At 45.5% G+C, this 16,576-nt stretch overlaps 2 non-coding genes across 2 annotated transcripts; both read right to left on the bottom strand.

Annotated features, from left to right (window-relative positions):
• Window positions 1-5,057: 5,057 nt before the first annotated feature.
• trnar-ucu (transfer RNA arginine (anticodon UCU)) lies at window positions 5,058-5,130 on the bottom strand. Its single transcript has one exon. It is a non-coding gene; the product is annotated as a tRNA-Arg (tRNA).
• Window positions 5,131-14,064: 8,934 nt separating this feature from the next.
• On the bottom strand, window positions 14,065-14,138 carry trnar-ccu (transfer RNA arginine (anticodon CCU)). The gene has a single exon. It is a non-coding gene; the product is annotated as a tRNA-Arg (tRNA).
• Window positions 14,139-16,576: the final 2,438 nt, after the last annotated feature.

The raw sequence follows: 16,576 nt of genomic DNA, 5'->3' as shown, positions 1-16,576 counted from the left end.
TCGTTTTCCCCAGGAAATCCACCTTGAGCATATCTCTACCCACGTGGCTGACGTCTCCGGGGACAGTACTATTGCGGAAGCACGTGAGAGGCCATAAAACGGACCCCCTTGTGGAAAAGGTACAGCTCCTCCATGCAAACCCTCAGTATGCCTATATCGAATACTCTGACGGGCGAGAGGACACTGTTTCCATAAAAGGCCTCGCTCCCTTGGGGAGCGGAGAGAACGATGGGAGACTACCCGATGAAGACCTACACTACAAAGAGACAGGACGCCCAGAGGTATCAATACCCAACTTTAACCTGGAGGACACTGCGGAGGCCCGGACAGCGGAGGAACCAGAATCCACTCCCCTAGAGGCACCCCAACCGGCTTTGCGCCGATCACTGAGAACTGCAAAACCTCCTGACAGACTCACTTATACCAACTTTTAAGAAACATCACCCCGATGGACTAAATCTATAGAAGGGGTGAATGTAATGAAATCTGTTTGTCTTGATCCTGTATTCATTTTGCACTCATGTATATTACCCTCCCCCACTGTGTATAGTTTCACTTCCTCTTTCCTGACTAACCTGGGAGGTTCCAGGTCTTGGCTCTTGGCTCCGCCCCTGACTTCTCTTACATAAAGATCCTAGGATCTGTATGACTCATTCCTGTGAACTAGTCGGCGTGTTGAGATGTTAGCTCTGATCTTAGTGATTAAAACCCAACTTGTTTAAGTCTATAACTTCTAGTTTTGTGGTTATTGAAGGCCCATCAACCACCGTGACTGGAAAGCCAAGCCTGGCTCTCGACAGCCTCCCCTGCGATGCTCAAATCTCCGCTGGATGACTGGGGAGTTTCCCGTGGTCGACGCCCGTGCTTCTGGACTCGGCCTTCTTCTACTGTTCTCCAGGAGCGAATCCCTGGGAGGTGATGCAGAGTTGCAGGTAGGTTTGAATCTGCTCGTCGCCAATGTTAGGTCCGTGTATCTGAATGTTGTGTCCTTCAATAATCAGACAACAGACTGCAGGAACGATTCAACAGGTGTTTACTGAATGAGGGTTACTCTAGAACTAACGGTACAGATCACTACTCAGGGTTTATATACAGGTGTGGTCACTGCCGGTACTACAGTATACAGGAGCTGTAAAAAGTAGTTCTCCCCTTAAAGGTACATACATTACAACCAGGACTGGATGCAATATATCCAGGAAGAAAAACCAGCGCTTTATAAAGGTTCAATATAACTTCTCTAATTTTTCTACTCAATACCTCTATTTATGAAGCCCAAGATCCCATATGCTTTGTTAACCACTCTCTCAATATGTCCCGCCACCGAGGTATAGAGTAGAAAAGCGTGGAAATTATGCTCAACCTGTCTAAAACACTGGTTCGACCTCAACTGCAGTATTGTGTCCAATTCTGAGCACCGCACTTTAGGAAGGATGTGAAGGCCTTAGAGAGGGTGCAGAAAAGATTTACGAGAATGATACCAGGGATGAGGGACTTCAGTTATGTGGATAGACTGGAGAAGCTGGGGTTGTTCTCCTTCGAGCAGAGAGGATTGAGAGTAGATTTGATAGAGGTGTTTAAAATCATGAGGGGTCTGGACAGAGTAGATAGAGAGAAACTGTTCCCATTGGCGGAAGGGTCAAGAACCAGAGGACACAGATTTAAGGTGATTGGTGGAAGAACCAAAGGCGACGTGTGGAATAACTATTTCACTCAGCGAGTGGTTAGGATCTGGAATGCACTGCCTGGAAGGCTGGTGGAGGCAGATTCAATCACGGCTTTCAAAGGGGAATTGGATAAGTACCTGCAGGAAAAACATTTGCAGGGCTACGGGGAAGGGGCAGGGACAGTGGGACTAGCTGAAGTGGTATTGCAGAGAGCCGGCACGGGCCGACGGGCCGAATGGCTTCCTTCTGTGCTGTAACCATTCTATGATAAGCTTTTGGTCACCTGTCCTAGTATCTATTTATGTGGCTTGGTGTCAAATTCTGTTTGATAATCGCTCCTGTGAGCCACTTGGGATGGTTTACTACATTACAGGCGCTATATAAATGCAAGTTGTTGCTGTAGATGGCTCTGGCATGGCACGTGAGCAGCGGCGGATATGATGGGTGAAAATAGCTTCCCTCAGTGCTTAACTGTCCAAGATTTGGGAAATGTGGGGAATTTCATAGCGGTCAATTGTCCTCAGGTGGGGTGCTGTTAGTATTCATCCCCAGTGGCCTAATGGATAAGGCACTGACCTCCTAAGCCAGGGATTGTGTGTTGGCCATACAGCCCTTCGAGCCTGCTCCGCCATTCAATAAGATCCTGACTGATCTTTGACCTCAACTCCACTTTCCTGCCCGACCCCATATTCCTTGTTCCCCTTAGAGTCCAAATCTCTATCTATTGCAGCCTTGAATATACCCCACGACTCAGCATCCACAGCCCTTTGGGGTGGAGAATTCCAAAGATTCACAACCGTCTGAGTGAAGAAATTCCTCCTCATCTCAGTCTTAAATGGCCGACCCCTTATCCTGAGACTATATCCCTTAGTTCTAGACACTCCAGCCAGGGGAAACAGCCTCTCAGCATCTTCCCTGTCAATCCCACTCTGAATCTTATATGTTTCATTCTTCTGAACTCCAGGGAGTATAGGCCCATTCTACACAATCTCTCACCATAGGACAGTCCTCTCATCCCAGGAATCAATCTAGTGAACCTTCGTTGCACTGCATCTAAGGCATGTATGTCCTTTCTCTGATAAGGAGACCAGAACTGTGCACAGCACTCCAGGTGTGGTCTCACCAAAGCCCTGTACAATTGTAGTAAGACTTCCTTACTCTTGAGCTCCAACTCCCTTGCAATAAAGGCCAACATGCCATTTGCCTTCCTAATTGCTTGCTGTACCTGCATGCTAACTGTCTGTGTTTCCTGTACGATGACGATATCGCAAAGTTTCTGTTTGAAGAATGGACTCAGTCGAGAATATTTTTGTGGACTTTATGGGCTGAGGGTGTTTTCCCTGTGGTGGGATCGCCCTGTGCAGGTGCGTGGAGGACTGGTTTGTTAAAACTCCAGAGAACGCATGGCAGTTGGCTGTGACAAAAGAACTGTCAGTCATCCAGAATGTATGGGTTCGCCCGACAGTCCTGGAAAAAGGAAGGGGGCCATTGAACTTGAACTTATTAGAAAGCCACTCTAATATGCAAAAGCACTTCTCACCTCCATCTCAGAAGAGAAGCAGAACAATGAACCCACTGACCTCAGCCAGCTGAAGAGGAGCCTGTTTTTCCCAACACAAAGACCGAAATATATGTCCCAGACTTAGGGCCATTAATCCAATCACAGAATACTCATGGGTCCGATGATGACCCATCACTGATTAAGCACCGGAGTGCTTAGAAACAAAAGGATTTTAAAGATTGGCGGGAAAGATAGGGGTAGCAAGACTCCTATAAAGATAGATCCTTTTCCACCATTCTTTCTCTCTCTCTCTCTCGCTTCCTCGCTCCACCAAGATCGACCTAACAAGAAGTACCAGAGGAAGAAGCCACTGAGCGAAGCGATCGAGACCAACTGTGTGTGGTGGTAAGCATAGTCTCGAGTGACCCAAGCCGGTAACCAGATATCCCAGGCAAGCTGGGTGAGGTGAAAGGGGCTCAGGGTTTTCCTCAGAAGTGAAGCTTTTGGGCTATTCCAAGGATGGGAGCTTCATTTAGTTCAGCCAGGCGAAGGGGTTTATGCGACTGGGTAATTCGTTGGTAGGGGTGGAGTTAGAGTCCACCATAGCAACAAGGGAATTATTGCTTGTTATAGGCCCCAGTTGTGTACTGTATGTATGTTGTTTGTAATCTGGATTCTATTCTCCACAGAGATAGTGATTTCATTTAGTAGTGCATGTTTTATCCAATGTATGTTAGACCAAATAAATATAAGTTTGATTTTTCACCAAAGCATTCCTGTCCGTGACTTATTCCATTTACACTCTGAATAATAATTCCCGGGTATAGAACTTTCGGAAGGCGGGGGCGATTTGAACCGTCCATCTAGCAATTGGGCAAGGATCAAAAACCGTTTACAACGAGGACACCTAAATCTCTCTGAACACCAACATTTAATAGTTTCTCACCATTTAAAAAATATTCTGTTTTTCTATTCTTCCTACCAAAGTGAATAACCTCGCATTTCTTCACATTATTCTCTATCTCCCTCCTTATTGCCCACTCACTTAATCTGTCTAGATCCCTTTGCAGGCTCTTTGTGTCCTCCTCACAGCTTACTTTTCCACCTAGCTTTGTATCGTCAGCAAATCTGGATACATTGTCCTCGGTCCCTTCATCTAAGTCATTAATATAGATTGTAAATAGCTGAGGCCCAAGCACCCCACTAGCTACAGCCTGCCAACCGGAAAATGACCCGTTTATCCCTACCCGCTGTTTTCTATCTGTTAACCACTCCTCTATCCATGCTAATATATTACCCCAACCCTAGGATTCCTTATCTTGCGTAGCGTTGTGGTTGTTGGAGGTCAATCATCTCAGCCCCAGGACATCGCTACAGGAGTTCCTCAGGGCAGCGGCTCACCACCACCTTCTCAAGGGCAATTAGGGAAGGGCAATAAATGCTGGCCTTGCCAACGACGCCCACATCCCAGGAACAAATAAAAATAAAACCTTTCACATGGCACCTGATTGAATGCCTTTTGGAAATTCAAATATACGACATCCACTGGTTCCCATTTATCTATACTGCTAGTTACATCCTCAAAATACTCCAATAAATGTGTTAAACACAATTTCCCTTTCACAAAAACCTAATCATATGATTTTCTGAGTGCATTGTTACCACTCCCTTAATAATGGATTCCAACATTTTCCCGATGACTGATGTCAGGCTAACTGGCCTGTCTTCTCTCTCCCTCCTTATTGTGGATGATTGCATTGACCTTGCGGCCTTGATGGAATCTTGGCTACAGGTGATAATACAATCCTCCTTAATGCAGCCTCCCCGCCTGGCAGCACCTTCCACCACTTGCCCCGCCTAAACCACCGTTGTGTCAATCATTAAAAACACATCACCCCAAATGGGACTCGAACCCACAATCCTTGGCTCAGAAGGCCAGTGCCTTATCCATTAGGCCACTGGGGCTGAATACAGAATGTAACCCGCCTGAGGGCAATTGACCGCTCCGAAATGTGACATCTGCCTCCGTTTCAGAGTCTTCGAAAGTTCAGCAGAGATGGGAGCTATTTTCACCCATCATATCTGTCACTGCTCGCGCCATACCAGAGCCAACTACAACAACAACTTGCCTTTATATAACGCCGTTAACATAGTAAAATGTCCCAAGGCGCTTCACAGGAGCGATTATCAAATAGAATTTGACACCGAGCCACATAAGGAGATATTAGGACAGGAGTCCTAAACCTTGGTCAAAGAGGTAGGTTTTAAGGTACATTTAAAGGAGGAGAGAGAGGCAGCGAGGCGGAGATGTTTAGGGAGATACCGTGCCCACTGTCCATCCCCCGACCCTGCCCGCTCTTTGTTTTCATCAGTGAGCCCTGAAACTTTGCTCAAATTTGATTCCCAATTCCTGGCCTTCTCTGCCATCAATACTACACTGCTCCACTGGGCTCCACTGGAATGCACTGTAAGACTCAACTGCTGTGACTCTGATCTTCTATTCAGCTGCTGCAGTTTGAAGGTAACTTTGTCCAGTTTACAGCCCATCCCCCATCGCTGCTGTTTCCTGCTGAGTCTGTGACTGTCCCACTGGTTTATTTTGCTGCTGTCTGGGTCCTGGCCAGAAATTCACTCTCCTGGGCCAACGTCCATTTCTCCACCGTTTCTGCATCTTATGGTGGCCTCCAACTTCACCACCGCTTTCTGCCCCACAACGATTCTCCAACATTTCCACGGAAATACATCCAGCGTACCTCTCAGTTACTCTGGATTGTGGTTGTTGGAGGTCAATCACCTCAGCCCCAGGACATTGCTGCAGGAGTTCCTCAGGGCAGTGTCCTAGATCCAACCATCTGCAGCTGCTTCATCAATGACCTTCCCTCCATCATTTTCTTTCCTTGAGATACTTATCCAACTCCCTGTTGAAAGTTAAGATTGAGTCTGCCTCCACCACCCTTTCAGGCAGCGCATTCCAGATCTTAACCATTCGCTGCGTAAAAAAGTTTTTTCCACTGATGGGTGAGACTAGAACTAGGGGGCATAATCTTAGAATAAAGGGCTGCCCTTTCAAAACTGAGATGAGGAGAAACTTCTTTACTCAGAGGGTAGTAAATCTATGGAATTTGCTACCCCAGAGAGCTGTGGAAGCTGCAAAATTAAATAAATTTAAAATGGAGATAGACATTTTCCTAGCAGATAAGGGAATTAGGGGTTACGGGGAGAGGGCAGGGAAGTGGATGTGAGTCTAGATTCAGATCAGCCATGATCCTATTGAATGGTCGAGCAGCCGCATGGCCTACTCCTGCTCCTATTTCTTATGTTCTTATGTCGCCTTTGGTTCTTTTGCCAATCACCTTAAATCTGTGCCCTCTGATTCTTGAATATCTCCAACTTACGAGAGTCTAACCACCACCCCTTGATATTCAACAGCATTACCATCGCCGAATTCTGCGGTGAGTGTCTCACCTCCTGACTCCCCAAAGCTTTTCCACCATCTACAAGGCACAAGTGTGATGGAATACTCTGCACTGGCCTGGATGAGTACAGCTCCAGCAACACTCAAGAAGATTGACACCACCCAGGACAAAGCAGCCCACTTGATTGGCACCCCATCCACCATCTTGAACATTCACTCCCTCTACCACCGGCACACCGTGTGCCATCTACAAGATGCACAGCAATAACTTGCCAAGGCTTCTTTGGCCGCATCTCCCAAAGCCAGGACTGATGTCAGGCTAACTGGCCCATCTTCTCTCTCCCTCCTTATTGAGGATGATTATATTGACCTTATGGCTGTAATGGATTCTTGGCTGACAGGTGATAATACAATCCTCCTTAATGCAGCCTCCCCAGCTGGCAGCACCTTCCACCACTCGCCCCACCTAAACCACCGTTTTATCAATCATTAGAAAACACATCACCGCAGATAGGGATCGAACCCACAATCCCTGGCTTAAGAGGCCAGTGCCTTATCCATTAGGCCACTGGGGCTGAATACACAATGTAACCCGCCTGAGGACAATTGACCACTCCGAAATGTGACATCTCCCTCACAGTTTCAGAGTCTTCGAAAGTTAAGCACAGATAGGAGCTATTTTCACCCATCATATCTGTCACTGCTCGTGCCATACCAGAGCCCTCTACAATGACAACTTGCATTTAGATAGTGTAATGATCAGTAACCTGTCATTCTGGAATGGTACACTAGGTGGTGCTGTATGTATATAAGAGTGGGCTACCCACGATGCACTAGGCTACCCACAAGGCAGCAGTCAAGATGGAGGCCTCTACAGATACTGTGCCTAGTCCACATGTGCTCAATAAAGTGTCGAGCAAAAGCTAGCTGTTCTTAATAAAAACGACTCGTTATTAATGAACATAACTTGGTACCAGGATTGGTAAGATCTGCTGAATATTGTGCAACGCGACATGGAGAATTTGAAGCCACCAGAGCGTTTGAAACTCACAGGAAATATCGACTACAATTGGCAGACTTTTAAACAACAATTCGAACTCTACATTGCTCCCATCGGATTCGGTACGAAGCCAGACGCAAGGAAAATAGCGTTGCTGCTCATGGTTGCAGGTCCACAGGCGATGGAGATATTTAATACATTTGTATTTAATCCAGAGGAGAACAGAGGAAAATTAGACGATGTGCTAAAGAAGTTTGATACACATTGTTCTCCCAAAAAGAATGAAACCTATGAGAGGTACATCTTCTGTTCTCAGACACAGCAGCAAAATGAGACTTTTGATAGCTTTATAACTGATCTGAAACTGAAAGCACAGACATGTAATTTCTCTGAGCTGAAAGCATCCATGATTCATGACCAGATTGTGTCATAGAGTCATAGAGTCATAGAGTTTTACAGCACAGAAAGAGGCCCTTCGGCCCATCGTGTCTGCGCCGCCCATCCATCCCTGTCCAGTCTAATCCCATTTTCCAGCATTTGGTCCATAGCCTTGTATGCAATGGCATTTCAAGTGCTCATCCAAATGCTTCTTGAATGTTGTGAGGGTTCCTGCCTCTACCACCCTTTCAGGCAGTGAGTTCCAGATTCCAAACACCCTCTGGGTGAAAAAGTTCCCCCTCAAATCCCCTCTAAATCTCCTGCCCCTTACCCTGAATCTATGCCCCCTTGTTATTGACCCCCCTACTAAGGGGAAAAGTTCCTCTTTATCTACCCTATCTATGCCCCTCATCATTTTGTACACCTCAATCAGGTCCCCCCTCAGCCTTCTTTGCTCCAAGGAAAACAACCCCAGCCTGTTTAGTCTTTCTTCATAGCTGAGGCGCTCCATCCCAGGTAACATCCTGGTGAATCTTCTCTGCACCCTCTCCAAAGCAATCACATCCTTCCTATAGTGAGGCGACCAGAACTGCACACAGTACTCCAGCTGTGGCCTCACCAGCATTTTGTACAGTACCATCATAACCTCCCTGCTCTTATATTCTATGCCTCGGCTAATGAAGGCAAGTATCCCATATGCCTTTTTAACCACCTTATCTACCTGTTCCGCTGCCTTCAGGGATCTATGTACATGTACACCAAGGTCCCTCTGACCCTCTGTACTTCCTAGGGTCCTACCACTCATTGTGTATTCCCTTGCCTTATTTGTCCATCCAAAATGCATCACCTTGCACTTTTCAGGTTAAATTCCATTTGCCACTTTTCCGCCCATCTGACCAACCCGTTTATATCGTCCTGTAGCCTGAGGCTTTCCTCCTCGCAATTTACCACCCCACCAATTTTCGTGTCATCTGCGAACTTACTGATCATACCTTTTACATTCTCATCCAAATCATTTATGTAGATCACAAACAACAAGGGACCCAGCACCGATCCCTGAGGTACCCCACTGGACACAGGCTTCCAGTCACAAAAGCAACCTTCGACCATCACCCTTTGCCTCCTGCCACTCAGCCAGTTTAGGATCCAACGCGCCAAGGCACCCTGGATCCCATGGGCTCTTACCTTCTTGACCAGTCTCCTATGCGGGACTTTGTCAAAAGCTTTACTGAAGTCCATGTAAACCACATCCACAGCATTTCCCTCATCCACCCCCCTAGTCACCCCCTCGAAAAATTCAATCAGATTTGTCAGACATGATTTACCCTTGACAAAGCCATGCTGACTATCCCCGATTAATCCTTGCCTCTCCAAGTGGAGACTAATTTTGTCCCTCAGAACTTTTTCCAATAATTCCCCTACCACAGATGTTAGGCTCACTGGCCTGTAATTCCCTGGTTTATCCCTGCTACCCTTCTTGTATAATGGTACTACATTAGCTGTTCTCCAGTCCTCTGGTACATCCCCTGTTTCATCATGTTTGGTATTCATGATAAAAAAAAGTCAGGGAACGTCTGTTGAGAGAAATCGAACTAACATTGGAAATTGCTGTGAAAATATGCCACGCCAGCGAGCTAGCTCGAAAGCATGCGAAGACTTTCAGTGAAATCAATAATGATGCGATTGTAATGAGTGATAATGCTGCTGTCGGTGCTGTGTCCTACAAAGGGAAGAAACGTGGGCAGAACAGAAATGAAAAGCAATCGGAGGATTACATTTTTAATTGTAAACGCTATGGTTACAAACACCAGTTAAGAAAATGCCCAGCGTTTGGAAAAATGTGCACAAAGTGTAATGGAAAGAATCACTTTGCCAAACAATGCTTTTCAAAACTAAAAACAAAGAAAGGGCAACGAGTTAATGTGATTGAGGACACTGATTTAAGTGAGACATTTTTTGTATGAATGGTGTCATGTGACAATGTCAAAAATGATACAGAAAATGTGCAGCCCTCAGATATGGACAATGCTGAACATAAAATTAATGCAGTAAAAGAGGACAAATGGATGATCCGACTGTAGATAAATGGAGCATTAGTTACATTGAAACTGGACACTGGGGCAAAAGCAAATTTAATCAGTTTGAGTGACATTAAAAACATGAAAGAAAAGCCCAAAATACAGAAAAAGTCAGTACTACTGAAGGACTATAATGGACAGAAAATAGATAGCTTAGGTGTATGCAGACATAAAGTGACAGTCAAAGACAAAGTGCATCATCTCATGTTTTCTGTTGTGGATGAAGGACTTCATTCACTACTGGGTGACAAAGCTTGTGAGGACTTAGAACTGGTCAAGAGAGTATACCGTATAAACTGTGCCATAAGCAGACCAGATGACTCAGTGGATTCTGTAGTAAATAATTTCCAGGATGTGTTCAAAGGATTTGGAGTTCTACCATTCACTTACAAGATCCAGCTAAAGGAAGATGCTCAGCCAGTGGTACATGCTCCACGAAGAGTTCCAGCACCCCTGCGTGACCAGCTCAAGAATGAACTGGACAGAATGACCACACTAGGAGTCATCAGGAAAGTCGAAGAGCCAACAGACTGGGTTAACTCCATGGTATGTGTAAAGAAAAAGAACAATGATCCACGAATATGCATGGATCCAAAGGACTTAAATGCAAACATAAAACGTGAACACTACCAGATTCCCAAGCGAGAAGAAATCACCAGTGAAATGTCAGGTGCCAGATACTTTACAAAGCTCGATGCATCACAAGGATTTTGGCAACTAAAACTGGATGAAGAGAGCACCAAATACTGTACCTTCAACACACCATTTGGCAGGTATTGTTTCCTCAGAATGCCTTTCGGGATAATATCTGCATCTGAAATCTTTCATAGAGCGATAGAACACATAATTGAAGGTCTGGAAGGAGTTCGGGTCTATGTTGATGATATCATCATCTGGGGCTCCACACTGAAAGAACACAATGAGAGACTGACTATAGTGCTACAGAGCATACGCCGGAATGGACTGAAGCTCAACAAAGCCAAGTGTCAGTTTGGTGTCCAGGAAGTCACTTTCCTAGGAGATAATCTATCTGGTAAAGGAATAGAGCCAGATATGGAAAAAGCAAACGCCATACTCAAAATGCCCCGACCCACTGACGAAAAAGGAGTGTTATGCATCATGGGGATGATAAACTTCATTGGAAAGTTCATTCCTAACTTGTCAGCCAAGACAGCCTGTCTGCGAGACCTGCTACGTAAAACAAATGAGTTCGCATGGACAGAAAGACATGAACAAGAGTGGATAAACCTCAAAACAGTGCTGACAACCACACCTGTACTCACCTTCTTTGACCCAACAAAAAGAATCAAAGTGTCAACGGATGCATCAAAAGATGGCCTAGGTGCGGTCTTGCTACAAGCAGAGGGTGAAAATTGGAAGCCTGTTGCCTATGCCTCCAGGTCTATGACTGATACTGAGTGTCGATACGCCCAGATTGAAAAGGAATGTCTAGGCTTGGTTGTTGGACTAGAAAAGTTTCATGGCTACATATATTGACTTCCCACCTTCACAGTTGAGACAGACCACAGCCCACTGGTTCCCATCAGAAAAAAGAACCTGAATGAGATGTCTCCAAGGATTCAACGACTCATGATGAAGCTGCAAAGATATGGCTTTGAACTGATCTACACACCAGGCAAATACATAGTGTTAGCAGATGCACTATCCCGAGCACCCACAATGAGTCATGTGAGCTGTACTGAAGAAGACGTGGATGTTCATGTGAGTATGGTCACTGCTGCGCTGCCCGTGTCAGACACAAAATCAAAGCAAATAGCAGAAGAAACAGTAAAAGATACAGTATTACAAACAGTAATAGAGAACATTCATCATGGTTGGCCAAAAGGTTCCCGTCCAAAGTACTATCACATCAGGTCAGAGTTAAGTGTCGCAAGTGGACTATTACTAAAACAGAACAGAATAGTCATTCCACAGGCTCTACGTCAAGGCATGCTCAAAAGTATTCATGAGGGACACCTCGGAATTGAAAAATGCAAAAGGAGAGCAAGAGACACTGTTTATTGGCCTGGCATAAATAAGGACATTGAGAACATGATAGGCAAATGTGAGACATGTCAGAAACACCAAAACAAACAAGCAAAGGAACCAATGATAGTAGCTGACATACCAACAGCACCATGGCAAAAAGTTGGTATGGACCTTTTTCATTTAAATGGTAAAGACTATCTAATAGTGATTGACTACTATTCTAACTATCCTGAGATGGCGCTGCTCTCAAGCACCACAGCAAGCAGTGTCATAATGCATGTGAAATCCATCTTCGCCAGACATGGAATTCCCAGGATTGCCGTTAGCGACAATGGCCCGTGCTTCAACTGTAAGGAGTGGCAACAGTTTGCAGCACATTATGACTTTCAACACATCACATCCAGTCCTTTGTATGCTAGGTCGAATGGTAAGGCAGAGAAAGGTGTTCAAGTTCTCAAGCAGCTGCTGAAGAAAGCGACAGAAAGCAAGTCTGATCCTTATCTCGCCCTGCTGAGCTACCGAGCCTCACCTTTAGACTCTGGTTCTTCACCTGCTGAACTCCTAATGGGTCACAAGTTGCGTACCACGCTACCCTGCTGTGCAAAAGAAAAGCAGAGTAAGGAACTGAGACAGAGACTTCAACTGTTAAAGCTGAAACAGAAATCACACTATGAAAAGTCATTCAAAACTCTGAAACCATTGACAAGGGATGATGTTGTCAGGATTGAGGATCCAGATGCATGGAACAGGAAAGCTACAGTTCTTGAGGAAGTAGGACCAAGGTCATACGCTGTTAGAACTGAGGAAGGACAGATTCTCAGGAGGAACCGCCGTTCCCTCCTAAAAACACAAGAGACTATCGAAGAGCAAATCGATGACAATGCCACAACTGAATCTTGTCACTCACCACCAGAACAATCAAACACAAATACACATACAGGCTCTCATGAAAACACATCAGACTTACCTGTGCTGAGAAGATCCACACGTGAAGTAAAAAAGCCTGATAGACTTAATCTTTGAGTACAAAGAAAACTACATTGAAAATGCATTGACTGTTGAAGATGTTTATGTTGTTATTGATTGATATTGATTGATACTGATTTTGTTTAACCTCAAAGAAAGGGGGACGTAATGATCAGTGACCTGTCATTCTGGAATGGTACACTAGGTGGTGCTGTATGTATATAAGAGTGGGCTACCCACGATGCACTAGGCTACCCACAAGGCAGCAGTCAAGATGGAGGCCTCTACAGATACTGTGCCGAGTCCACATGTGCTCAATAAAGTGTCTAGCAAAAGCTAGCTGTTCTTAATAAAAACGACTAGTTATTAATGAACATAACATATAGCACCTTTAACCTAGTAAAATATCCCAAGGTGCTTCACAGGAGCCATTATCAAACAAAATTTGACACCGAGCCACATAAGGAGAGATTAGGTCAGGTGCCCTAAACCTTGGTCAAAGAGGTAGGTTTGGAGGAACATTTAAAGAAGGAGTGAGAGGTAGCGAGGTGGAGATACCATGGTCAGTGTCCATTCCCCGACCCGGCCTGGTCTTTGCTTTCATCAGTGAGCCCTGGAACTTTGCTCAAATTTGATTCCCAATTCCTGGCCTTCGCTGCCATCAATGCTACACGGCTCCACTGGACGACTCAGATCTTCTATTCAGTTGCTGCAGTTTGACGGTAACTTTGTCTAGTTCACAGCCCATCCCCCATCGCTGCTGTGTCTGTGACTGTCCCACTGGTTTATTTTGCTGCTGTCTGGGTTCCTGGTCAGAAATTCACTCTCCTGGGCTGATGTCCATTTCTGGATCTTATGGTGGCCTCCAACTTCACCAGTGCTTTCTGCCACACAACACTTCTCCACATTAACACCTCCAGCATAGCTCTCAGTTATTCTGCCCTCCCAAATCCCTTCAGAATGTCTATCAACTTGCAAACACTGCCCTGACCATCGACAAGTTTATTCTGGATGGTTGCATTGACATTCTGGGCCTTGACCGCAATACCATAGTGCCAATCTTAAAAATACATCACCCCAGATGGAGACTCGAACCCACAATCCCTGGCTTAGGAGGCCAGTGCCTTATCCATTAGGCCACTGGGGCTGTATACAAAGCAATGAAAATCATGAGACTTAAGGGTCAGTTAGTGACCGCCAAATCATTATTTACAGGGCAAATTATTCTCACCGCAGACAGAAAATCTTTGATTAGGATTTAAAATGCACATCAGCTGCTGTGACTCTGATCTTCTATTCAGTTGCTGCAGTTTGAAGGTAACTTTGGCTAGTTTGCAGCCCATCCCCCATCGCTGCTGTTACCTGCTGAGTCTGTGACTGTCCCACTGGTTTATTTTGCTGCTGTCTGGGTTCCTGGTCAGAAATTCACTCTCCTGGGCCGACGTCCATTTCTGGAACTTATGGTGGCCTCCAACTTCACCAGTGCTTTCTGCCACACAGCATTTCTCCACATTTCCACAGAAATACCTCCAGCGTACCTCTCGGTTACTCCACCCTCCCAAATCCCTTCAGAATGTCTATCAACTTGCGAACACTGCCCTGACCATCTACCAGTTTATTCTGGATGGCTGCATTGACATTCTGGGCCTTGACGGCTATATCATAGTTGTAGTCTATGTGCCTTTAAGAGCCCCAGGTGTGCTGTAATGCCGGTAATGGCCACTCGGGCTATATAAGCCTGTATATTGTGTATACCCGTTAGAACCCCCCCCGCAGGCTTTGCTTTGTAAACAGCTATGAACCAACTCCTGTCTTCAGTGTCTCTATCAACACACGGACACTACAGTGGCGACGAAGTGGAAACGGACTTACCTGCAATTCGGCAGCACCTCAAGAACATCGATTCCTCGGGCGTCCAGAAGACTCAAGAAAGTGAGAGAAGCTGTGGTTTCACCAGCTGGCCAAGCTGGTGGCAGGTACTGCGCTAATCCTTCCTGGGCGTCAGGCTGGGGCTCCAGCGGCTGGCTCTACAGATAAGACAGGCAGCGAAATCGGAGGCAAGCAATAACGGACTGGGAGGGAGCACTCGGGAGACGGCCGGCGCTGCAAGCAGGTCGTCGTTCAGACCTGGAGAGAAAGTCCGGCGGGAACGAGTCTCCAACTGTGAATAAATTTTTAAAAAAGAAAGGAAACCGCGGGAAACAGCGTTGTCATCGGCAGCAGCGGCGGGAAAGCACGGGAAGCGCCATATCTTTTCTGCAGAACAGAAAGAAAAGCGTGGGAAGCGCCATATCTTTTCTAAGATGCCTAAGTCTGGCAATATTGATGCTTTTGATAGCGAAATAGAGGATTGGACCACATATGTGGAAAGAGTAGAGGTATATTGCACTGCAAATGGAATAGAAGATGAAAAAAAAAGCTTCAATACTGCTGAACCTAATGGGCGCAAAGGCATGCGGGCTGTTATGAAATTTAATCACTCCAGCCAAACCAAAGGACAAGAATTTTAAAGAAATTGTTGATACCCTGCAGGAGCACTTAAACCCAACACCGCTGCTGATAGCGGAATGATTCAAATTCTCCAAGAGAAATCAACACAAGAATGAAAGTAACGCTGATTACCTCACCGAATTAAAAAAGCTATCAAAGTACTGCCAATTCGGGGCAGGACTAGCAGATTATCTTCGAGACAAATTCGTCTGCGGTCTCTTAAGTGAAGGAACACAATAAAGGCTGATTTGTGAAAAAGATTTAACACTGGACAAGGCTTTCAGTATGGCTGTATCATACGAAGCAGCAGCAAGAGGAGCTGCAGAGATACAACAAGAGACACAGGACTTCGGCACCCATGAAATGACACAGGGTTTCAAAAGTTGTTATCGCTGCGGCAGATCCACCCATAACCAGAGGGACTGCTGGTTCAAGGACAAAGCATGCAGGCAATGCGGAAAGACTGGACACATTGCACAGGTATGCCGATCTGGACAAAATAAATCCACAGACAGAAAAAAAAAAATCAATAAAGAAAAGTACAGAAAGGTACAAATGATGACGGACAGTAGCTCCGAAGACCAGAAAAGCGATAGCGACTCCAAAAACAAGAGACTAAGCTGTCTCAAATTACATAATGTACTTGCCAAAGATGATTACCAAACCATTTGGGTTACCCTCACGATAGCAGGGTCCCCAGTTAAAATGGAACTAGACACAGGATCAGCTCTAACTGTAATAAATCGACAGGATTACGAGAGGCTATTTCCGCATATACCTTTAAAAGACACATCCATTATCTTAAAAACATATACGGGGCAGAAAGTATACCCCAAAGGAAAAATAAGGGTGCCTGTTGTATACAACGGCAAAGAAATACAAAAGTTGTATTTATACATTCTACAAGATGGTGGTCCACCGTTGTTGGGACGTGAATGGATCAGAAAGATACGTTTAGACTGGCACTCCATTCAGGCACTGACGGTGACCAGTAAGGAAAAAAACGATGATGACATCATGCCTGAACGATTAAAAGACATCTTGGCCAACGCCAAAGAAGTGTTTCAAGAGAAACTAGGAACCTTGAAAGGCATC

Source organism: Somniosus microcephalus, chromosome 28 (assembly GCF_052327205.1).
Source record: "Somniosus microcephalus isolate GS21.2 chromosome 28, FLI_Smic_1.0, whole genome shotgun sequence".
Classification (NCBI taxonomy): domain Eukaryota; kingdom Metazoa; phylum Chordata; class Chondrichthyes; order Squaliformes; family Somniosidae; genus Somniosus; species Somniosus microcephalus.
This window is presented reverse-complemented; position numbering and strand designations above follow the sequence as displayed.